This window comes from Sturnira hondurensis, unplaced genomic scaffold, assembly GCF_014824575.4.
Source record: "Sturnira hondurensis isolate 20B ecotype Veracruz unplaced genomic scaffold, ASM1482457v3 Scaffold0025598, whole genome shotgun sequence".
Lineage (NCBI taxonomy): Eukaryota > Metazoa > Chordata > Mammalia > Chiroptera > Phyllostomidae > Sturnira > Sturnira hondurensis.
In genome coordinates this window covers 2,273,282-2,299,154 of record NW_028098229.1, presented here as the reverse complement: position 1 = coordinate 2,299,154, position 25,873 = coordinate 2,273,282, and the positions used below count along the sequence as shown (strand labels likewise).

The window sequence follows — 25,873 nt, the reverse complement described above, 5'->3', positions numbered from 1 at the left end:
TTTAAAAAAAAGAAAAATAAATAAAAATTTAAGGGAAATTACTTAGTAAAGCTTGTATGTGTTATTATACAAGTAATATACTTGTATAATATTTGTAAAGTAATATACTTGTAAAGTATTATATAGTTGTATTAACAAACCAACATTTGTAAATTGAGCTTAAGGGCTTATCACAAATTTGGCTTTTAACTTTAAGTTTAGTAAATTAAATATGAATTTTAAAAATTAATATGTTTTATTTTTGCTTAGTTAATGTCTAAATGCTTCTGGGTTTCAGGTTATATACCTTTCTATAATGAAGGCTTCTGTATGGGTTGTAATTGCATTTGACTGGGAGTAAAATAAAATCAACAGTGGCGTAAACATCTGATGGATTTATTTGTCTCACAAGATAACAAATGCAGAGATGATATAGAAACTTAAAAAGATATTTACATGGGCCCAGAATTATTTTATGCTTCTGCTGTATTATCCTAAAAGTGTAGTGTGGCTTTTGTCCCTATGGTCACTAAGATAGCTGATATCTAAAGGTATTGTACCGAAATTCAGACAGAAAGAAAAAGACCAGGGACAAAAGGCAAAGAACAAAAGCCTTCTAGTGAGACTTTATCATTTTTACTCAGAAAAGATAGTCTTAGCTGGTGTGTCTCAGTGGATTGAGTGCCAACCTGGAAACCAAAGGCTCCTGGGTTCCATTCCCAGTCGGAGCACATGCCTGGGTTTTGGGCCAGGTTCCCAGTAGGGGATGTGCAAAAGGCAACCATGCATTGATATTTCCCTCTCTCTAAAAATACATTTTTTTAAAAGGAAGAAAAGAAAAGATAGTGTCCCCCTGTAACGTTTGTCCAGAAATGTGTCACATGGCCTCCTCTAGCCAGAACAAAGTATTTGCTCTCTGTGGACTAAGTCAAAGGAGAAGGGAGTTGGAATCTGTGCTGAATGAACCAATGTCTCTGATCTCTAAGACTGGGTTAGATGCCCCTTTTATGTGCCTCATATTTCCCTGTAAATGAGGACACCAACTAGAATACCTTGAATACTATTGTATAATCAGTGCCAGTTTGAAATAGATATAAAAATGCAACGTGTGTATTCTGCCTATTGTTTTTTCCTACCTTGTATGCTGCCTATATACATTGATAAGTGACTTGATTAAAAACTCCTTGAAAGCAATATATTGCATATATGATGGTTGTCCAGAACCTTTTCTTAAGGAAAAGGACCACACTTGCTGCTGAAAGTGTGGTCCTAGACTGGCAGCTTCAACATCAGTGAGCAGCTTGTCAGAAATGCAGAATATCAGGCCTTTCCCAGATCTGTGAATCAGAATCTGCATTTTAACAAGATCTCTAGGTGATTTGTTTGAACATTAAAGTTTGAAAAAAGTACTGCTTTATGGAATCAAGTTATGCCAGCTCACACTCTGGACTTTCTAGTTATATGAACCAATACATTTATTTTGTGCCTGAACTTGTTTTTTCCATTTGTAGTTGAAAGAGTTCTCACTTGTCCAGGCAGTAACCATATATTATTAGGTGCTTAATTCTCTACAGTGATTCATACATTTTTGTTGAATTTAATTTATAATTGAATCAATCATCTTTTCATATGCATGGATCATAAAAAATACATGAAGAACAACAAATGAATTCAGCTCTCATGTTAACCCTGGTCAGTTGTTAGTGGCTCCTGGACATTCTCATTGTGTTGAGGACTGCAGATTAGCATAAGGTCTCAACAAGAAAGAATACACTTACTGTTGACCGATAGTCACAACTATGAGCATGTGGTGACACTGATGCCACCCTCCAATCTCAGAGGCAGATTCACATTTCATAGTGTAGGTGATGGGCAGGTCAGCTCCAATACTGCTGATTCAACAATACTTATTAAGGTTTACTGTGTTTCAGGCACTGCACTGGAGGCAAGGATAAAGTGATACAAGACACATGTGGTCTCTGCTCAGCCAAAATTTATTGTTAGTTGGGGGAGACAGACATTAAATAAACATTAAATTTACAAATAATTACTTGACTACTAAACTGTGATAAAACTTTGAAAGGAAAATGCAAAAAGTTACAGAGACATGAAATAGAAACCCAATAAAGTCTAAAGAGCAGATTGGCTTCCATGAACAAGAAGCTTTTTAGCTGAATCTTGAAGGATGAGTAAGGAGTTAGCTCAGAGATGAGGCAGTATGAAGTTGTCCTGGGCAAAGGACAGCTTGTAGAAAAGCTCTGCATTTGGAAGGAGTTTGGCATTAGAGGAAATAGAGGACCAATATGGCTGGAGCATAGAGTACACACAAGACAGTAAGAGAGCTCAAGGCTGGAAAATTAGGCAGGGGCAGAACTCAGAGTCTCCTTATAACTATTATCTAGGGATTATAAATCCTGAGGAAAAACTGGCCAGATTCACATGAAACCCATTTCTAATTAGAAAGTCAATTTGACAATTGATTCCAAAGCTTACCTCCAGCATTATGAGCATTAGTTGCTCAGGAAGAAAATGGAACTAGAGAGACAAAGATGTCTACCATGGAAATATGCAAACCCACGTGGCCCAGTAATTTTCTATCCACTCAAATCATTCATGCAACTAATATTTATTATTAATCATCCAATGAGACATTTCAGTCTTATATTTTCTAGTGTTTTGTATGCAGTAGCTGCTCAATTGCTTTTCAGTCTTAGTGTTGGCAGATAAATGCCCAATGGGTGTCTCATATTTCTGCACATTTTCCAGACAGGCACTGGTTATTTTTGTTCCAGACTATTTTTCAAGAATGTTACATAACAAACAACTCTTGTAAGGCAGCTGATTATTAAAATTGAGATTCATGAGCTCAGGGTTCCTCAGCTATAACAAAATCACTATGTGCTCAACAATCACCTGGGCTGCTCTGTTTCAACCCTCTGACACTTGGGGACTGTGGCAAGGGAAACAGTGTGAACATGAAGTTGGTGCTTCCTGCTGTGCTGTAAGTAACAAAGTTTTGTCTCTGGGAGTTCCATGTCTTCTGCCAGCATTTAAGAAATTGTGGCAACTTGTCTTCTTGCAAGTGATGTCAGTTCTCAGGCCCTTCACAGTTCTTTACAGCTAGTCAGAGAGACCAATATGTGAATACATAAGATAGAGTATGGAAAGGAAGATGTTCTCATACAGAAGTATGAGTTTCAATACTAATTCAGCTTGGTCATAGTGGTTTAGAGAATAAAGTCTGTAGGATGAATAGGATTTTACTCAGTTACAAAGATATTACTGATAAAGGGTCAATGTACAGGAAGGCAAAGAGCCATTAAAGGGACCTGATTTGTCTTGGGACGGTAAAAAGTTTGGTGTAGTAACAGAATAGATTGGGTGAGTACCAGGAAATAATATTGGAAAGTATTAACACATTAAAGAAGGATATGTTCAAAATTATCAAAATGGGTGGAATTGCAGGTTTCTAACCTTATTATCAACCAAATTAGTACTCTGGGAAGTAAGGATGTGTCTTTGAGCAAACTTGACCATTCTGGACAAATTTCAAGTTCAAGTAGTGTTATTATTTTTCTGATAAAAAGGAGACTTTAAATGTATGTTTACTTTTTTAAAACCTTGGAAGACAAAGAAGTTAATGTGGATTACAAAATAGTGGATTTTATTGTCTCTTTTTAAAACATAACAGTTATTGTTTGTAATGTATATATACTTATAACATATTTCAAAGTATTTGCAAAATATCTATTCTAAGATCAAGTGCTGTAGCTTGGGTTTTTTAAAAATATGAATTTTCATCTCTCTGTTTTATATATTCTTTCCCAACACAGATAGGTAAAGCCTATACATAGAATCATAAATGTGGAATCTGGAGGCTAAACTTGACTCTTCTAGGCCCTGGCTGGGTAGCTCAGTTGGTTAGTGTCCTCCCCATATGCCAGGGTTGTAGGTTCTATCAGAACACATACAAGAAGCAACCAATGAATACATAAATAAATAGAACAACAAGTTCATGTCTCTATCTCTCTCAGATCAATTTTTCCTTCCTCTCTTTCTCTCTCTGTGAAATCAATTTTTGGAAAGACTCTTCTAGACTAGAATTCTTCTGTAAGCTAGTCTAGATGTAATTATTCTGTCACTAAAAGTGAAAAATAATTGTTTTAATAAAAACCATTAGGCTAGTAGGCATAATATTCAATTCTCCATTTTACTTCCTTCAAATTTTCACACAATTTTTGCCCTGTATTATGTATTTTTTTAAACAGGAGAAAATGAAATTTAATATGTGTACATGGGAGAATCACAATGTGATGCTCAGATCATAAAATGAGGCTCAAAGAAATGATCAAACCAGGCATTTAAAAAAATACTATTTAGACAAAGAAACAATACATTTGTTAGAAATTGGCAGGACAAAGAAAGTTAGTGCTCATTAGAAATGACCCTAAGCAAGGTTTGGGCTTAGGCAATAAATTAGTAAAAGCGTTAGAAGGTTTATTTACACAGACTTTTTTGACTCTGGATTAAAAAAAAAATCTTGTGATAGGTTATCTCTCAGCCTTGAGGAGCAATGAGGGTGCTTACCACGTGGAGATTTATTTGCTGAATTTAGAGAGACAGAGAAGAGTCAGGCAGCTTCTCCTACTCTTGCTGCTTCTAAATTGATTTTATTTTTTTATTTTTAGTTTTTACAATCTTATTTATTTTTAAATGATTTTTATTGATTATGCTATTGCAATTGTCCCAATTTCCCCGCACTCCTCCACCTCTCCACTCAGCGCTCCCACTGCCTCAGGCAATCTCCACACCATTGTTCCTGTCCATGGGTCATGCATATAAACTCTTTGGCTATTCCATTTCCTATACTGTACTTTATATCCCGAAGGCTATTCTTTAACTACCTATGTGTACTTCTTAATCCCCTCACCGCTTCACCCATTTCCCTACAACCCCCTCCCGTCTGGCAAACATCTCAACACTCTCTGTATCCATGATTATCTCTGTTCTTGTTAGCTTTGTTTTTTAGATTCAATTGTTGATAGATATGTATTTATTGCCATTTTATTGTTCACAGTTTTGATCTACTTTTTCTTAAATAAGTCCCTTCAACATTTTATATAATAATGGTTTTGTGATGATGAACTCCTTTAGTTTTTTCTTGTCTGGGAAGATTTTTATCTGCCCTTTAATTCTAAATGATAGCTTTTCCGGGTAGAGCAGTCTTGGCTGTAGGTCCTTGCTTTCATGACTTTGAATATTTCTTGCCAATTTCTTCTAGCCTGCAAAGTTTCTTTTGAGATATCAGTTGACAGTCTTATGGGGGTGCTCCTGTAGTAACTAAGTTCTTTTCTCTTGCTGCTTTTAAGATTCTCTCTTTATCTTTAACCTTTGTCATTTTAATTATGATGTGTCTTGCAGTGGGGCCTCTTTGTATCCATCTTGTTTGGGATTCTCTGTGCTTCCTGGACTTGCATATGTATTTCCTTCACCAAATTAGGGGAATTTTTTTTCATTATTTTTTCAAATAGATTTCCGATTTCTTGTTCTTTCTCTTCTCCTGGCACCCCTATGAGGCAAATGTTATAGCACTCGAAGTTGTCCCACAGGCTGCTCACACTATCTTCCTTTTTTGGATTAGTTTTTATTCTTTTTTATTTTTTGGATTAGTTTTTCTTCTTGTTTATTTTTTCTTCTTGTTTATAACTTTATTCTGAATGGTGGTTTTTTGCTTCCTTATTTTTTAAATCATTGATTTGATTCTTGGCTTCATCCACTCTGCTGTTGTTTCCCTGTAAATTGTTTATTTCAATTAGTGTATCCTTCATTTCTGACTGGATCTTTTTTACTCTGTGGAGGTCCTCACTAAGTTCCTTGTACATCCTTATACTCAGTATTTTGAACTCTGCACCTGATAAATTGTTTATCTCCATTTTGCTTAGTTCTTTTGCTGGAGTTTTAATCTCTTCTTTCATTTGAGCCATGTTTCTTTGTCTCCTCATTTTGGCAGCCTCTCTGTGTTTGTTTCTATGTATTAGGTAGAGCTGCTATGACTCCCTCACTTGGTGGCATGACCTAATGTAGTAGGTGTCCTGTAGGGTCCAGTGGCACAGGCTCTTCTCTCACCCAAGTGCAGTACTTGATGTGCACCTTTTGTGTGGACTGAGTACACCCTCCTCTTGTAGTTGAGTCTTGATTGCTATTGGCAAGTCAATGGAAGGGATTTACCCAGGCCAGTCAAGCTGCAAGGACTGGCTGTGACCACTGACCATCAATGTCCACCCTTTGTGGAGGATCAGCTGTGCAGGGGCAGGGTGGTTGTTCTCTTACTCGGTCTGTAGTTGTCCACTGGATGTGCAGGTTCTGGGATTTCCCAGGTGGTGCAAGCCAAGTTCAGTCCCCACTTGTGTTCTGCCCAGGGCCACTCTGCATTAGCTATAAAGCAGTCTGAGATGCCTGCTACTTGTGCTGGGCCTAGAGATTCCTAGACTAAGCCAAACTGTTAATCTAGGCTGGCTGTTGCTAGTGTCATGCCTGGGGCCACTTATCAAGAGGTATGGGGGGTGGGGGATCAGTGAGGCCTGCTGTTGCTTGTTTGAGAGGATTTAGGAAATTGTGAAGCATAAACCAAGACCAGCCATTTATATGGAAAAGTCATGGTTAACCATTTGGGTGGGCCTGTAAGTTGGGTGGGAAAGAGTCTCCAGGGATTTCCAGGGTGGGACAAACAGTGTTAGCTAGGTTGATGGAGTCTCAGATAGGGCAGCAGCCTATCAGCCCTGTGGCTCTGGGGGAAAGGGAAGGCTCAGAAAGGGACAATGGCCTCTGCTCAGCTTTCTATCTGGGAGAAAACTATTCCCATCTCTCACTTTGATGCCAGACACTTCAGTTCCTTTCAGTGTGTTATCAGTGCCTTTTAAACTGCTACCCTGGTGCTGGAGCTCAGGAGTGAATCTGAGTAAGTCTGTGTGTGGGTTCTTTAAGGGGAACTGCTTGGGACTCTTGAAGTTTCTTCCACCAACTCAGTCCCCACTGGTTTTTGCAGCCAGAAGTTATGGGAACTTGTCTTCCTGGCACTGGAACCCTGGTTTGGGGGCGTGGTATGAGGCTGGGACTCCTCTCTCCCATGATATCTCTCCTGAATTTTTATCTATCACACGTGGTTGTGGGACTAGCCCCTCCTACCACTCTGGATAGATGTGGTTTCTTTAATTCCGTAGTTGTTGGATTTCTATTCAACTTGATTTCTGATGGTTCTGAGTGATGGTTGTTCTGTATTTAGTTGTAATTTTGAGTTGGTTGTGTGAGGAGGCAAGCCATGTTTACCTATGCCGCTGTCTTGACCAGAAGTCCCTTTTGCCTTGTATTAAAAAAAATGGCATCTATTTAAGATAGCATCTGAATTAGAATAAAATTATACTTACTGTTAAAATTATAAAATAATCATTTTACAGTATTCCTTTAGGAATGTCTTGATCCAGGTACTGTGTGTCTTACATGAGTTTAAATTCTCCAAATCCCACTTTCATAGATGAAGAACCTGAGACTTCCTTGAAGGTTATGAGACTTGCCCAAATGAAACACTTGGAATCCCTGTGTTATGAATAAGTTTCCCCGCTTTTCCATTACCCTGAGGTCCTCTTCTAGGATCTTCTCACAACCAGGTACCCATCCACTGATACAGGCATTTTTCTTGCTTCCATTCTTTCATGGGATCTATTGGTTAGAAATGGCCAGGAAGAAGGGAGAAAAACTTAAATGGTAAAGAACATGGATGTGAGCCCATGTTGACATTGAAAGAAAACAAAGTGATATTAAGGGACAGCAAGAAAGATTTCGTTGGGTGCCAGAACTCTTCTTAATCCTAATTATAGTGGTGGCTATACAGATCTATATATGTGTTAAAATTGATAAAACTATACACCCCTCTCCCAATAAATTTTACTTTATTATAATTTAAAATAAAAGTAAATACAGAAAACAAAATGTAAACCAGTGCAAGGAGGTCATGCCTTCAAACTTTCTTTTCTTCCACAACAGTTAGAAAGGAAATGTGTTGAGGACCTAGGCTATGAGAAACTTCTTATAAATTAGGTAGGTTAAAGATCCACCAAATATACACACATACTGATTTCTAAGACTACATGTTGTGAATGTTTTACTTTCTCTCTCCTCTCTCTCTCTTTCACTAGCAAAAGATACCTTTTGGGAAGCAAGAGGTTGTTAACAATTTTTTAGGTTGGTGTAAAACATGAATATTTGTTTTATTGAATATTAAACCATTGTACAATTCTAACTATATTATTAGTCTTATTTGCTTTCCCACGGAGATCCAGCTGAGTAAAGTATAAGGTTAACAATGGTTGATTTTTTTTGGAGGGGGGCTTACTGGAAATTGTCTTCTGCTTATTGGAAAAGGCATTGATACTCAACTAAATCTCCTGTCCTTGCCATATGTAAATATACTGTTTTAGAAATCTGGTTGCATAATTTTATACATTCCTATTTTCAACATGATATTGAGCATACTTAAATACTTAAGATCTTCCTTTGTCCAGGGACTGTGTTTTGTAGCCCATTTATCCTCTCTCTAAATTAGCTTTCTTCCAGACTTGTTACATTTTATTTTCCCTGCTTTCTTTGTCCCTTTCTTCTCAAATGGATGGCCTACATTGCTTATTTTTATTAAGTTACAATCTCCCATCTTCTCTGTCATCACATTTATCTGGGTGGATCATGATTCACATTTACTTGTAGTGACACACATACTTTTAATATGACATAACACTGAAGAAAAATGTCATCTCTCCTTCTTTCACATATCACATGGTATTTATTGTAATCCTTTGCTCAGATTCACTCCCTATTTCCAGTTCTTTTTTTAAATTTAATTCTTGTTCAAGTACAGTTTTCTGTTTTATATTCCCAGCCCTGCCCCCCAGTGCTCCCCACCTCCCTCCCATTTCCGGCCCCCACCTTAGTTATTGTCCATGTGTCCTTTATACTTGTTCATGTGAGTCCATCCCTATTCCCAGTTCTGAGAAATCATCTTCTAAATGTACTATCTCAAATGATGCAAGTATTGGTATTTCTTTAAAATGAACTCTCTTTGAACACAGCTTTGATCTTGTTAAATTACCTGTCTGAATGTGACTGCAAAGAAACATAAAAACTTCATAGGTAATTTTTCTTTTATTTGAAAGAGAATACCTTTTTTTTCTTTTAAAATAGCTTTCTGCCAGAATTGTCTAGGAGAGTCAAAGATATAACCTCTTCATTTGGTTCCACTTTCCAATATAGGAAATCTTATGAGCTCCTAGCTTTTCTGATTAGAGACCTTGTGCTTTTTTTTTCTTTTAAGTATACCGTGGGTGATTAAAATAGAATAATGACTAGTTATAGATTTAGTTTTAGATTTACACAGAAATTAATAGTTAATAGGGAGTTCCCACATACCTCCTTTGCCCCCCACTCCACCCCCATTTTCCCTATTAACATCTTAGATTAATATGGTAATCTGTTACAGTTCATGAACCTATTTTGATACCTTGTTGTTAACTAAAATCTGTATGGTTCAGATTTCCTTGTGTTTTACTGATGTCCTTTTTCTGTTTTAGGATCCTATCCAGTATGCCACATTACATTTAGCACTCAGGTCTCCTCTCGGCTCGGACAATTTCTCAATTTTGTTTTTGATAACCTTGATAATCTGAGGAGTACTGGTCAGGTATTTTGTAGAATGACCCTCTATTGGAATTTGTCTGATGTTTTTTTCATGATTTGATTGGAGTATATGGGTTTGAAGTAGGAAGATCACATAGGTAAAGACAGTGTCATTTTCAGCACATCACAGCAAGGGCACATATTATCAACAATGACTTATCATTGTTAATGTGCCCTTTGTTAAGTCATCAACAATGACTTATCATTGTTAATGTTGATTCCTGTGCCCTTTGGTATAACTCCTGTCCGTGTTGACATTTTTATTTCTGAATACTTCCTTACTTCCTCACACTACAGTGTGCTCTAGGCTCATCCTGTGTATTCCTGCTCAGCCCTACTGTCAGATATTTTTCCAAAAGGGAGACTTCCACTTTCATAAGCATTGAATAGCTCTTTAATCAGATGCTCCAAACATGAAAACTATTCTTCGATACCTCATCTTTATTAGTTCACTAGAAACAAAATTTGGGAAATGTTTAATAAATGGTATAACCAGGAAATGCAAATTGACAGTGAAGATTCAGGTTTACTGTATAGAATATAAAAATTAGATAAATTATTTAAAATCATAAATGTTCCAGAAAAATCAGGGCTTTTTTGGTTTCATGTCTATATGACGATCTTATAAGGACATAAAATGGTTCTGGTTGGCTCTTCAAATAGTAGGTACAGGGAGATTATGGAATGAACTTGGAAAATTTGGAAAGAGAAAATTATGTACATTCACAAGTAAAAAATGAATATGTTTTGCTTAACAATTTATGTAATGACATTTAGAGATATTCTACTCAAAATATTTTTCATTAAATTTTCTCCCTAATGTTAATTTGTAAATTACTTTGCCTAAGAATTATTTTTTAAAAAGAATTATTTAAGTGTTCTCATGAAGAGCAACAGCTGGCTAAAAAAATAGCATATCTATAACATGATCTAATTCATGGAAAGTTATTTAATCATATTCATAGCAAATACCTTGAGGCATATTTATCAATTTTAACATGGTTATTTATTTCTGTAATATTGGTAGTGTCTTACAAAAAAATTACTACTTTTGAAATCAGAAATAAATAAAGGAATTCAATGAACATTATACAAAGTCCAAACATATTCTAGCAACATATGTAGTCTTTGCTAAAAAGTTAAACAAGGAAAAAATTTGTGGATGAACTAGGGTTTGAGGATTAGTTTGGGGGTGAAGACCAATCCTCCTTGCTTGAAGTGGTAGCTTGAAACGTTGGCCTAAGGATACTTATTTTTCTGGAAGAAAAAGTAAACTCAATTTAATATGAGTATTAAAGGCTTGGATTCTATAATTTTTTTGGAAATGTAATTATTCCTGTTACATTGGTTGGATAAGCTATGAGATGGTGAGAGGGATCTCTGGAGTTTAGAACCGGAGGTTTGTTAGAGTGATTCATGGTCGGCACTCTTCATGCTAGTCCACATTTCTATCTAGAGCTTTAAAGGAGTGGTGAGAGCAGAGGCAATTTATGAGTCACAGCAGAGGTTCTCAAAGTTTTTGGTGTGTGGACCACTTTACACTCTTAAAAATTAAGGTACTCAAAGAGCTTGTGTTTGTGTGGGTTGTATATATTGATAGTTACCATATGAGAATTAAAAAGAGAAATTAAAAAATCTATTTATTAAAAATAGTAAACCCAAAGACATGTTAACATAAATTGCATGTTTCTGTGAAAAGTAACCAGGTTTTTCAAAATAAAAAATGTTAATGAGAAGAATGACATCATGTTCCTTTTGGGTATATCTTTCATATCTGGCTTAATGAAGACAGCTAGGTTCTCTGTAGTTGAAATATATGAAGAAAATAGGCCTTAGGAGGAGAATTTAAAAGTCTTTTTTGAATATTGTATGTTGCCATGCATAATGCAGTCCCATGTATAATATGTCACCCACGTTTTTGGCTTAAACTTTCAGGGAAAAAGTTTTTTATTTTAATTTTTTAATTCAAATTTTTATTTATGTTTAGAAACAAAACCCATGATCATGTTCCAGGGTCTTATTTTGCATATGGATATAATTATTGCTTTCTAGAGTTACACTTTTAATGCATAAGCATAAATAAAATAATTACAAACATTTACATAGATATGAAATTAGTAATACCCATGTATAATGCGCATCCTTATTTTTCCCTTGAAAATTTGGGTAAACAAGTGCACATTATACATGCAATATATAGTAAGTAATAATACAGATATAGATATTCTAAGTGTAGATATTCCTCTCTGATACTGCAGATAACTTGACAAGTGGTTGTTTTTTAATGGTTATAATGAGGAATCTAAAACCACATCAGGGAACCTTTGTATTCTGCTTTTTATGTGTGCTTACACACGCATGCATGCAAGGTGGCACATGCATATTTTATTCATTGTCTATCTTGTACTTTGAATGGATCTTTTATCTATGCATGATTTTGTAATGTCCTGCATTAGTCACTTGGAAAATATTGGTTTATTGTGCCACATAGATGATCCATATACTGACCTACCTCATACTATATCAAAAAGTAATATTTATTAAGAGCATTACAGTTTCATCAGAAAACTCTTACACTGTCAAACTGATGGTGGTGAACACGTTTTCCAAATTTCTAATTTTTACTTGAAATCTATAAAGTTTATCACTGGCAACAAATACTGTCAGCTGTTTTGCTGAAGTGTTAGGCTCACTGTGTTCATTTTGGAGAAATATTTGTCAGTTCCCCAGTCAGAGTAACATTGGTTTGTCAATTGTTCTTTCAAGGAAAAATGGAGTTCCATGAAAAAAGCAGATAGTTCAGCTTACAACTCTGCCACACAGGTGTTTTTCTTCCACAGCCATCCTAGCATGTGTACTTTCTATTTTTTCTCAGAGAATATTAGAAAGACGTGTACACAAGGGCTGACATTTATAAAATTAATATTTTTTACTACTTCATCAAAGATATTTCTAAATCAATTTTAAAAAGGGGGAGGGTGTGGTAGCAAACAGTAGGAGCATTTTGTGCCATCCTCTTGATTCCCGATAAAGCAGTGTCAGCAGTGTTACTGTTGTTTGGAACACCGGCAGTACAAATGCCAGCCCAATAAAAAAAGGACAAAGAACATGTGTAATTATGAAGATTGTTTTTAACCTCAGGACTCCAAATAGGCTTGCAGATTTCCTGAGTCTTCCGAACCATCATTTGATAATTGCAGAATTAAAACAGGGAGAACATGAGAAAAAGGTCATATAATGGAAACAAATGGTTGAATTGAATTCAGTATATAATTTTATTAAAACAAAGAGTACAGACTTCAAAAGCCATGAGAAACAGATTAGTAGGAAGACTGCTGAGGTTTTATCAGATCAGGAGACGGGATTTCAAATGGGCCTTGAAGGATTGGTACAAGTCATTTGAAGAAAGGATTGGAAGGGAAAAAAAAAGGCTTGCTCAAACGCGCAAATGAAGAACTGACCAAAACTCTGGCAAGACTGACCCACTGGAATCTCGAGGATGTGAAAGGGAAATAAGGAGTAGCGTCAGGCTTTTGTTCCATTGTGGTCCTGTGTTTATAGGTGACAGGTAATACGTTGTCAACATTACTGTTTAAAATTGTGAGGGAGGAAAGCCCTTCACACTGATACGATGACGGAGAGGTGGCGAGTCGGTAGTAAAGATTCAATTTGTCTTTAGATGAAAATGCTCTAGAAAAAGAGTATGTCAGAGGGAAAAGTAGTTTTGCTAATATATTTCTGATTGCTTGAAAAGCCAGTGGAAGTGTGTGGCAGGGATATGGTGGTGCCCGAAAATATTCACACAGGTCTGAAACAACTCAAAGGAAAGAACTTTTGTTGAAAACACCTGAAATATTGTTATTAGACTGTCGGATCCAAACTCGGCAGGTTCTGAGTCTCTCGAGCTCAGCTAAGGGGGGCAGCACACACAGCGCCTTCAGACTGGGCTTTCCGCGGCCTGTCGCAATCGCACTAAAGCAGGCTCTCTGCGCTTGCCGTACGCGGACTCTACCACTACTCTCTGAGGGGGTTTTGGCGGCTGCGGTGGAAAGGGGAGGGTGGAGGGTTTGTGAGGGGGAAAGCAGGGTGCTCAGGAAGACTAGTTTCACGGATCCCTAACCAGCCCGTCCTTCTCCCCTCCGTCCCTCCCCTGCGCCCCTGTGTAGTCCGGGCTTCTCTGTGTCTCCGCGCGGCGGCAGGTGAGCGTGGGGCCGCGGGCTCTCAGGCTTCGCAGCGCACCCCCCTGTCTTTGGGACGGGTGGCGGCGGCCAGCCGGGGAGGCGGCCGCGGGCGCAGTAATGGCAGCGCTGTGAGCAGGGGAACGCGAGTGACAGCCACCGCCACCCACCCTCTTCGCCGGGGCTTCGTCTTTCATTCCTTCAGGCTGCCTCCCCTCCCCTGTCCCCTGCCCCTTGTCCCGCTTCTGCAGAAGGTAACCCCGCTGAGGGTCCGGGAGCCGGCTGCAGACGCCGGGAAACTTCCCTTCCCGGTTGATGGGTGGCGGGGATGGGGCGGAGGAAAGGAGTTAGGGGCGAGGAGGGGGAGGGGAGAGGGGGGAAAGCGGGTGGCCGGGGAAGATGGTGTCCTGTAAGTGTCCCCGGCTCCCTAGAGCGCTGTCTCCTAAGCCTTGCCACCCCTTGGACTGGATTCCGGGCCTCCCCCACCTGGCCTTGGCCGCCCCTCCCTCGGCCCCATTTTCCTCCGAAAGAAGGAAGGTGAGAGTGCGTGTATTCATCTGCTTATTTACGTGCTCACGGGGACACACATCTCCGTGTATTTTGAGGTGGGGGCGGCATCAGTCTCATACATCCTTACCACAAGAATTTCCACTTTTGTTTCCGCAGACAGCGAAAGATTGATAGCTATGGGGAGAAGTGCCTGTGTACGTGCTAGTCTGTCTCAACACTTAGGGTCAGGTGAAATAAGATCCTTAGATTCTTAGAGCATTTACACACTAGGGAGTCAGGGCCATTCTTTACCATCCCACAAATACGTGCGTGTAAATAAAACATCTGTGAATTACAGGCTTATTGTTAAGTCCTCTCCTTACCCCACGGGGGTACCAGTTGAAAGGCAGTACTTTGGAAATTTAAATTTTGAAACTAATGAGAACGTAAAATGTTAACATGCGCTGTAGACTCTGACTTTACACTATGGAAATCTTTTAACTAGACCTTTCCCAAACCTACATTAATAGTAAACTATAGGAAGTAATCACTTTGTTCAGATTGACTACAGACTACATAGTAGACATTTTAAAACACCCAAAAGATTGTCTTATTTCCCACTCATTTCCAAGACATGTTGTGTTTTGAAATGAGCAAACTGGTTATAGTTTGCCTCTTTTACTTAATACACTGTTTGAAGACCCCCAAAAATCATAGGTGAAATAACAGATGTGCACAGTGTTTTGAGTTATCCTTTAAAAAAATTCTTTTAGATGTTTATAGGTTGCGGGAACATTTCTACAGTGTGCATGCACATGGTGTGTGAAAAATGACCTTTTTCTATGTGTTCTAGTGTTCACATGCATCTGAAATACTCATTCTTCACCCTCTACACTCTGGTGATTTTCAGTGCGTTAAAAGTGTGAAGTTAGTTTACACATATCTTTTATTCTCACTAGTCTGTCACTACATTAAATGATGTAGAGTTCTTTAAAGTCAGTTTTGTCTTGTCTATCAGTTAAGTATTTATTAAGCACCTAGTTCTTAAGCCAAACATAAGACACTGAAATTCCTGCCCTCTGGAGTTTCAACTAAGGAAATGGAGAGAGAGAATGACAGTAAATAAGTAAAAGTAATTTTAGGGAATTGTATTATAAAAGAAATAAAATATGGAGTTGTGGTAGTGACTGGGAGACTACTTTTGATGCTGTGGTCAGGAAAGACTTGTCTGAGATGAACTTTGGCCTGATATCTGAAAAGTGAGGGCATATTTAGCCTTTGGAAATGTGAAAGAAGTGTGCCTGTCAAAGGGAACAACAAATGGAAAATGTTCAGCAGTAGTATTAAGCTTGGGTTCAGTCAACTGAAAGAAGCTCAGAGAAGGAAGGCCCTTGTGAAAGATAAGATCACAGCCAGAGGCCAGACCTTGTGTGGTCTTATTGTTCAAAGGCATCTGGCTTTTATTTTTAAAGTACATTGAAAAGCTATCGGGATTATTGCAAAGCTGGGAGTGATAGGGCCTGATTTACAATTGGGCTTTGGAAGAGATGGGATAATGGGACAAAGAAAACAGGGAAACTGATGAGAAGGCTCTGGCAGGTGGAGTAGTGGCTGGAGTGTTAAGAGACAAGTAAAAAAGATTTTGAGATACATTTTGAAATTAAAGGTATTTATTGAATTGGTGGTTGGATGAAAGTGCAGTTGGCTGGGACAGGTGATTCCTGGGTTTTGGGTTTCAACTGGAGGATGGCGATGTTGTGTTTCGAAATGGGGAAGCAGTGAGGGAAGCGTGGAGATAGGGTAGAAGTGGACATGTTAAGTAGAAACTTAGATGTTCAAGCAGAGATGAGAAGTAGGCAATTGGATATACATGCCTGGAATTTAGTGGAGCGGTTAAGGAGTCATTTATTCAACAAATTGCAGTGGGGTTAGAGTAGTGAGAAAATAGATTTTTAAAAAATCTCTGCCTTAATGGAACATAAATCGGGTGAGGAAAGAGAGATGAGGAATCATCAGCGTTTATTTGTTGGCTTATTTATGTTTTGAATAAAAACTACATTCACATGATTCAAAATTACATGTTTGATGGGGAATACAATAAAAATCTCTCTCTTTTTTTTGTCTTTCATCACACAGTTTGGGTTGGAGACAATGTTAGGGTTTTCTTACATGTAGTGCTTCCAAAGATATTCTTTGTGTACATACAAACAAGTATGTATGTATATTCTCCCTATTTGAAAAGTAGTAGCATACTTCACCTGCTTTGACACTGAGTACATTTTAAGAGGATTAAACAGTACTTAAAAGTTATGAAACGGGACGAGACCACCTAAGTAAAGAATGTAGAAAGCAGAGAGGAAAGTCATGGGGCATGACAGCATTTTCTGACTTGGCCTTTGCCCAGTGACCTACATATATGCAGTTGTTTAAAGAGCTTTTGTAATACTTTTCCTTATTTTTTAGATTTTATTTATTTATTCTTGGAGAGAGGGGACAAGAGGGAGAAAGTGAAGGAGGAACATTGATCAGTTGCCTCTCATATGCCCTCAGCTGGGTACATGACCTTCAACCCAGGCATTTGTCCTACTGGGTAGGGTATGAAACCAGAGACCTTTCATTTTGTAGGGGGACACTCAACCCACTGAGCTAGATCAATCAGGGCTTGCAAAACTTTTTGTAAAAGTTTGCATTGTTTCTTTTGTGTTCCCTGTTTCTTATCTGCCTTTTCTCTTTATATGCTAGAAAATCATTTGATATTATTGAAGGCCGTGTTTTCATGTATGTACTGTCAGTTAAAATCAGATAAATTGATGACAGGACCAGGCCTTGAATTTTAATATTTTGAAGACTTTAACTAGCTAATGTTAAATCTTGGAAAAACAAACAGACATTTGGAATGTTATCATGAGATTTATAACAAATTATTGCTACTTGAGATGTGTGACTGATTTCACTCTCAGTTATCAGTTAGTCACAACATTTGTTCAGAGTGGTCTGGCTCCTTGCTTGGGTTTGATCCTTAACAGTAATGTTTCTACTACATGGCAGATGTTAGCATAATCCTTTTGTTATTTATTTCATTTTATGTTACTACTTTGATTTATAAAGACCTATAAGAGATACTGGAACCTTGCAGTTCCTTTGATTCTTCAAAGTTTCGAAACAACAAGCAGTGTTATGATCATGATATTAACATCTGCAGCAACTTTTGGGGTGCAGTTGAACCCTGTTGATTGAGTTACCTGGAGGAGGGGAGATGGAATATTTTCTCTAAGTTGCTTCAAGCATTGTTACTTTGAAGAATTAAAAATATGAACTCATATTGTGTTCTTCAGTGAATTTATAATACTTTATGTATTGGATAGCATTGTGATTTTCAGTTAGCAGTCTTTAGCCAGGTCTTCTCTATATGAATTGATGTACCTGTTTTTTTGCTGACATTGTTCTTCGTTTAAGAACTTTAGTTTGATTTTTGTGGTTATTTTTATTATTGTTACCTCTCTTATTTTTTGTCTGAGGTTAAAGTAAGTAGCTAGTTTCTACATTGGAAAATAAAATCTTTGATAGAAAATATTTAATAGTACTTTCTGAAGCATTAGACACTAATTTTTACATATAAGACCACTGTATGAAGTATGTGTAGTGAGTTTGTTAAGCTTACTTAAATTCTAAATGTCCTATTTGAAGATTTAGTTATTCAAAATATTTAATTTATATACTTTTAATATTAAAATTAATATTTTAATTTACATCTTTTTTTACATTGTAAGTGATGTTACTGTTGTTACTTAATCATTAGATTATAGTTTGTGTATGTGTCAGAGTTTCATTAATCAGGTTAACAGTTTATCATTTTTGTTTCTTTTGTCAGCTGTAAGCTTCTTGAGGGCAACATTTCTAGCACCTGGTAGAGGTCTGGAATATAGGAAATATTTAGTAAGTATTAACTCAGTGACTTAGGTCTTATTCTAATGTAGGTTGCTTTTAAAATGATGAAATTTTGGATTTATGCTGTATAAGTAGTTCTTGAATTTCTGAACTTTTTAAATTGCAGTTGAAGGAGAAAAAGTACACAATACCTAAAAGCATTAAAAAAATTCTTTTTGAAATAATTTTATACTTAGAGATGTTGCAAAAACTGGTACAGAGGACTCATGTACCCTTCACCCAGCTTTCCTTAATGTTAACAATTTATATAATCAGAACACAATGATGAAAACCAGGAAATCAACATTGGTACAATACTATTAACTAAATTATACACCTTGGTTGAATCTCACCAGTTTTTCCACCAGTGTCTGTTTTCTGTGTTAGGATTTGATCCAGGATCAGACATGGCATTTAGTTGTATTTCCCTAGTCATCTCTTCCAATCTGTGATAATCTTTTATCTTTCATGACTGCCACATCTGTGATGAGTGTGATCAGTTATTTTGTAGAATGTATCCTAATTTTAGTTTGATATTTTCTCATTATTAGATCGAGGTTACACATTTTTGGCAAAAGTACTACACAAGTGATGTTGTGTCCTCAGTACATCATATCACAGGGTACAGGATGTTATTATATTGTATTAGAGATTATATTAACTCTCATTTGGTTAAGAGCATGTCTGTTAAATTTCTCTCGTAAAGTTATTAAATATTTTTCTCTTTGTAAACACTAGCTATTGCTTCAAGCATTATTACTTTGAAGAATTAAAAATATGAACTCACATTGTGTTCTTCAGTGAATTTATAATACTTTATGTATTGGATAGCATTGTGATTTTCAGTTAGCAGTCTTTAGCCAGGTCTTCTCTATATGAATTGATGTACCTGTTTTTTTGCTGACATTGGGGAGATTCTTTGTAACAACAATGCAGATATCTTGTTCTCAAACTTTTACCCAATCCTGGCAGCATTCTTTGGTAGATCTTGCCTGTAAGAATTATAGTAGGTTTTGCCTGATGGTGACCTTGTATTTTTCTCATTTCCTTCTACACTTAGTAGAATTTTTCTGTAAGGAAGAACTGTCCCCTTGCCACATTTATTTATTCAGTAATTTGTTTATGTCAGTACAGAGTTATAGATACTTGTTTTATTCTGTGATTTATAATCTAATACCATAATTATTTTGTTGTTCAGATTGTGCTCGCTGTAGCCTTCAGGTTGGCTCTTTGTCTTTTTAGTATGCTCCATCTTCTTTAAGTCTTGTATTTTCTCTGCTGCAGCCTTAGAATCAATCATTTTTTCAAGGAGCTCTGATTCCTTCTATTGGAGAATGGTATTTAGAAACCAAGATCTGGATGTTGTGTGTAGTCATTGTCACTGAGATGAAGCCCTCAAGACTAGAAATATATGTATGTATACTAATCCCTAACCCATGGATACATAAACATCTATATTTATTTCTGTATCTTTTATTTAAAAAATTTTTAAAAGATTTTATTTATTTATTGTTACAGGGGAAGGGAAGGAAAGAGGGAGAGAAGTATCAATGTATGGTTGCCTCTCCTGCGTCCTCTGCTGGGAACTGGCCTGCAACCCAGGCTTGTGGCCTGACTGGGAATCGAACAGTGGTTGTTTGGTTCTCAGGCCCTTGCTCAATCTGCTGAGCTACACCAGCCAGGGCGTATTTCTCTATCTTTTAATCTGTGTGTGTGTGTTAGAAACCATGGGTTCATGCTGATAACTGTCATGGTGGTCAAACACTATAGTTTATGCTATCCATCCAGCTTTCTTTATAACTGCTAGTTTCTGGTAGCAAGACATAGAGCATACTTTTATAACAGTCATCATAACTATGTAAGTAGTAGGAGGTTAACAGATTAATGAATAATGTGACAACAAGGAAAAGGTCTTCAAATAGTCCTCAGTCTTAAAAAATTTAAACTATGTCACAAATTATTTTTGTTTTATTTGGTGTGTCTGAACTAAAAATAATGGCATTTTGTCTTCATACTTCTAAGTATTGTTTTGATTAGTAAGCATACATTTAAAGTTTTTTAGAGAGCACTTTGCACTGAAATTTAGATATTTTTGCATCAAAACTTTATTGTCCATTTAAGCACTTAGAATAAGGACAGAGTTACCAAAAAAAAGAAGAAGGACAGTATTGTTTGTTTTGTAGTTTCTTAAATTGTGATAAAATACACATAACATAAAATTTACCTTTTTAACCATTTTAAGTGGACAGTTCCCTGGCATTAATTGCACTCACAATGTCTCCATCACCATTATATGTTTCCAAAAGTTTTTCATTACTCTAGGTAGAAACTGTAACCATTAAGTGGTAACTCCTTAGCACCTGACAACTTCTAATCTACTTTTTATCTTTATGAATTTGCCTAGTCTAAGTACCTCATATAAGTAGCATCGTAAAGTATTGGTGCCTTCTGTCTGGCTTATTTGAATTGACATAATATTTTCAAGGTTTATCCTTGTTGTAGCATGTATTAACTCTGTTCTTTTTTTTTTGTGACCGAATCATATTCCACTTAAGTATATGCCACATTTTGCTTATCCATTCTTCTGTTGATGGGTACTTGAGTTGTTTCTACGTTTTGGCTATTGTAAGTAATGCTGTAGTGAACATTGGAACACAGGTGTCTTTTCCAGTCTGTGCTTTCAATTCCTTTGGGTAAATACAGAGGAATGCAGTTGCTGGATGCATCTGGTAATTTTATGTTTAGCTTTTTTAAAAATATATTTTATTGATTATACCATTACAGTTGTTCTATTCCCCCCTTCATTCCCCTCCACCCGCACACTCCCTCCCCCACCATTCCCCCCCCTTAGTTTATAACCACGTGTCTCAAGTTCTTTAGATTCTGTATTTCCCCCACTATTCTTGCCCTCCCCCCTATTTTCTACCTACCATCTATGCTATTTTCTGTGCCTTCTCCCCCCTTCTCCCCCTCCCACCCCCCTGTTTCTAACCCTCCATGTGTTCTTCATTTCTATGGTTCCACTCCTGATCTAGCTGTCCTCTTAGTTTGCCTTTGTTTTAGGTGTGGTTGTTAATAACTGTGTGTTTGCTGTCCTTTCACTGTTCATATTTTTCATTTTCTTTTTCTTATACAAGTCCCTTTAGCATTTCATATAGTAAGGGCTTGGTGATGATGAACTCCTTGAACTTGACCTTATCTGAGAAGCACTTTATCTGTCCTTCCATTCTAAATGAAAGTTTTGCTGGATAAAGCAATCTTGGCTGTAGGTCTTTGGATTTCATGACTTGGAATACTTCTTTCCAGCCCCTTCTTGCCTGTAAGGTCTCTTTTGAGAAATCCGCTGACAGTCTGATGGGTACTCCTTTGTAGGTGACTGTCCCCTTATCCCTTGCTGCTTCTAGGATTCTCTCCTTCATTTTAGTCTTGGCTAATGTAATTATGATGTGCCTTGGTGTGTTCCTTCTTGGGTCCAACTTCTTTGGCACTCTCTGAGCTTCCTGGATTTCCTGGAAGTCTATTTCCTTTGCCAGACTGGGGAAGTTCTCCTTTATTATTTGTTCAAATACGTTTTCCACTCATGGCTGTTTCTTTCCCCCTTCTGGTACCCCTATAATCTGGATGTTGGAACGTTTAAAGATGTCCTGGAGGTTCCTAAGCCTCTCCTCATTTTTTTGAATTCTCATTTCTTCATTCCTTTCTGGTGGGATGTTTTGTTCTTCCTTCTGGTCCATTCCATTGATTTGAGTCCCAGTTTCCTTTCCATCACTATTGGTTTCCTGTGCATCTCCCTTCATTTCAATTAGTTTAGCCTTCATATGTTCCTCTAATTTGTGACTTTGTTCCTCTAATTTGTGACTATAATCTACCAGTTCTGTGAGCATCCTGATAAATAGTGTCTTGAATTGTGCTTCTGAGAGGCTGGCAATTTCTCGGTCGCTTAGAGTTATTGGTTCTGGGACTTTGAGTTCTTCTTGCCCCATCTTTTAGGCTGTTTGTGCCTGTTCCATAGCAGGATCAGAGCCCTAAAGTGTTCACTAGAACAGGGCAACTAAGTCGCTGGGTTGTGACGTTGTATGTGGGGACGAGGTCAAAGAGGGACAATGGTTTCCCGTCTGCCACCTGCCGCCACGGCCCCTGCGCCGCAGCCACCACCATCACCAGGCCCACGCATTTCGTTCCACTGCACGCGAGTGTGCCACCGCCATCAGCCCTCCACCACTGGGTTCACCGCCTGGGGCCTGTGTGGTCTGTCTCACTGTGCGCAAATGTTCGACTGTGGTCAGTCTGCCCCGCACCCCGACTGGTTCCTGGCTGCCTGCTCGCCTAGGTCGGGGGATCTGTCCTGCCCGACCCAGCTCCGCTGCTGGCTCCGCCTCTCTTACCATCCCGGTTGAACAGTTCGTAGTTGTCGGACTTCCGTATAATTCCGTTTTCTGGTCTTTGGGTGTGTCCTAGTTCTCCAAACCTTTGTTGTGTTCAAACTTGGTTGTGGGAGAAGGCACAGTGTTTCCACCTATGCCTCCATCTTGGCGGAAGTCTAGAAGCTTTTGTATGTTTAGCTTTTTGAGGACCTGCTAAACTCTTTGCCTTAGGGGATGCACCATTGTACATTCCTGCCAGCAATGGCAAATTTTTTGTCCTCTCTAACATTAGTTATTTTCTACTTTTTGTTTGACTTGATAATAGCTATTTTAATTGGATGTAAATTGGTATCTTTGGGGTTTGGATTTGTGTTTCCTGAATGACTCTTGATGTTGGTCATCTTTTCATGTGCTTATTGACCATTTATATATCTTTGGAGATGCTATTCAAGTGTTTTGCTCATTTTTAAATTGGTTTTGTTGTTGTTGAGGTATAGTTCTCATATACTCTTATCAGATATATGACTTGCAAATTATTTTCTCCCATTCTGAGGGTTGTTATTGTACTCTCTTGGTAGTGACCTTTGATGCATGAAAGTTTTAAATTTTGTTGAAGACCAATTTAGCTGTGTTTTCTTTTGTTGCCTGTGCTTTTGGCATTGCATGCAAGAAACTGTTCCTAAATCCAATGTCACAAAACTTTTCCTTGGATTTTCTTCTAAGAATTTTATAGTTTTAGCTCTTACCTATAGACCTTTGGTCCATTTTGAATTAATTTTTGTATATAGTGTAAGTAAGGAAAATATTTTACATGGATTATTCATAGATAGGTTAATGTTGGCACTTATACAGATAGATATATCTGACTAGTTTGGAATTTAATTTTTAGAGGACTATAAGGGCAATTACTAAGAAGATAAACAAAGATGAAGGAGCTTGTATGGCTTTATGATGGAAGGGATTGCATTTTTTCATAACAGATATAAAGTTTAAATAAACTTATGAGAAAAATGGAATGAAAGAAAGCCTTTTAAATGGATAATATGGGAATAAAGTATGAGAAAGAGTGAAGGTATAAAAATTTCAGCAGCATTACAGTTTTGGTCTTTACTTGGTTCAAAAGAAAGGGTGGAAAAGTAAAATTACAGTGGAGAGTAGAAAATAGTGCTAACTCAATATAAGCCATGACACCATTAAAGTCCTAGAGGAGAACATTGGCAGGAAAATATCAAATATTTCATGCAGCAACATTTTTACTGGTATGTCCCCTAGAGCAAGGAATATAAAGAAAGAAAAAACAAATGGGATCTAATCAAAATAAAAAGCTTCTGCGCAGCTAAAGAAAACAGCATTAAAATAAAAAGACAACCAACTGTATGTGAAAACATATTTGCCAATGGTAACTCAGACAAAGGTTTAATCCCCAAAATATACAAAGAACTCACATGACTTCACTCTAAGAAGACAACTAACCCAATTAAAAAATGGGCAAAGGACTTGAACAGACACTTCTCCAAGGAGGACATACAGAGGATCCAGAGACACATGAAGAGATGCTCAATATCTCTTGCTATCAGAGAGATTCAAATTAAAACCACAATGAGATACCACTTTACACTGGTGAGAAGCAATAAACAAAGCAATAAACAACAAATGTTGGAGAGGGTGTGGGGAAAAGGGAACTCTGGTCCACTGTTGGTAGGATTGCAGACTGGTACAACCATTATGGAAAACAGTATGGAATTTTCTCAGAAAACTAATATTGGATCTGCCCTTTGATCCAGCAGTTCCACTGCTAGGATTGTATCCTAAGAACCCTAAAACACCAATCCCAAAGAACCTATGCACCCCAATGTTCATAGTAGCACAATTTACAATAGCCAAGTGTTGGAAGCAGCCTAGGTGCCCATCAGTGAATGAATGGATCAAAAAACTATGGTACATATACACAGTGGAATTTTATGCTGTAGAAAGAAAGAAGGAGCTCCTATCTTTTGCAACATCATGGATGGAACTGGAAAGCAATTTACTGAGTGAAATAAGCCAGGTGTTGAAGGACAAATACCATATCATCTCACCTTTAACAGGAAGTTAAACAACAAAACAAGCAAAATATAACCAAAGACACTGAAATAGAAACAGGCTGACAGTGACCAGAGTGGAGAGGGGAGGGATATTCAGGGGAAATAGGGGACGGATTTAGAGGAACATATATAAAGGATACATGGACAACAACTGAGAAGGGTGGAACTGGGAGGGAGGGGGGAGCATGGGGGTTGGATGGGATGGAAGTAATAGAAAAGTGTACTTGAAAAATAATTAAATAAAAAAATTGGAAAAAAAAATAGTGCTAACTCATCTTAGCATTGTCTAGCACATATGAAATGTATTTATAAATATTGTCCTTTATACTGGGTTTATGTTGTACATATGGAGATAATGAAATAGCAAATAACCTAGGATTACATTGTCATTGACAGAGCCAATTTAGAGAATTAGTTTCTCTCTTTTTAAAAAGTACTTTACTTATTTATTTTTAGACAGAGGGGGAGGGACAAAGAGAGGGACAGAAACAGCGAGGTTAGTATGGTTGCTTCTTGCATGTCCCCAACTGGAGACCTGGCCTACAACCCAGGTATGTGCCCTGACCGGGGATTAAACCAGCGACTCTTCCATTCGCAGGCCAGAATTCAGTCCACAGAGCCAGCCAGAGGTAGAGGATTAATTTCTTGACTCACAAACTTCATTTTGAGACCAGAATTTTTTCGGGGGAGGGGCAATATATTGAAATCTAGAAGAAACTTCCTTGGCCACCCTGACATTCAGCTTTTTGGTTGCAACTTGCTGCCCTCCAGAGAGCTACACTGTCATCCATCCATTTCCTCTTTCTTCAATGGCAAATAATAAAAATGCAGTAGAGATCAGTGAATAAGAGCTTTGTGTTGAAGCCAGATAGATCCAGTTTAAATTCCAGGTTTGGTAGTTCATAATTCTGTGTATTTTACCCTAATTTTCTAAATCTCAGTCTCTCATCTTTAAAACAGGGAGAATAGTAGTTATTTTACGCGATTCTGAGTGATTAATGAGATAATATATATAATGTAATATGTTTAGTGTTTTCCCACAGGAGGGACACTGAACAGGATGTACTCTGCCAGTTCTTTATCATTACCATAACAGCATCTAATTAGAGTTGTAAATAAAATAATAATA

General features: G+C 37.5%; 1 protein-coding gene across 4 annotated transcripts in view; it reads left to right on the top strand.

Annotated features, from left to right (window-relative positions):
• Nucleotides 1-25,873, top strand: part of CUL2 (cullin 2) — a 130,845-nt gene that overhangs the window by 4,251 nt on the left and 100,721 nt on the right. The window contains exons 1-2 of one of the 4 annotated variants that reach the window (XM_037039881.1): nucleotides 13,954-14,134; nucleotides 14,312-14,417. The exons of 1 other annotated variant lie outside the window; for it this stretch is intronic. The gene's annotated coding sequence lies outside the window, so the exon portion shown is untranslated. Of the gene's footprint in view, nucleotides 1-13,768; nucleotides 13,902-13,953; nucleotides 14,135-14,311; nucleotides 14,418-25,873 lie in introns of those variants that run through there. 2 more of the 4 variants (XM_037039883.1, XM_037039880.1) reach the window with 2 other exon arrangements.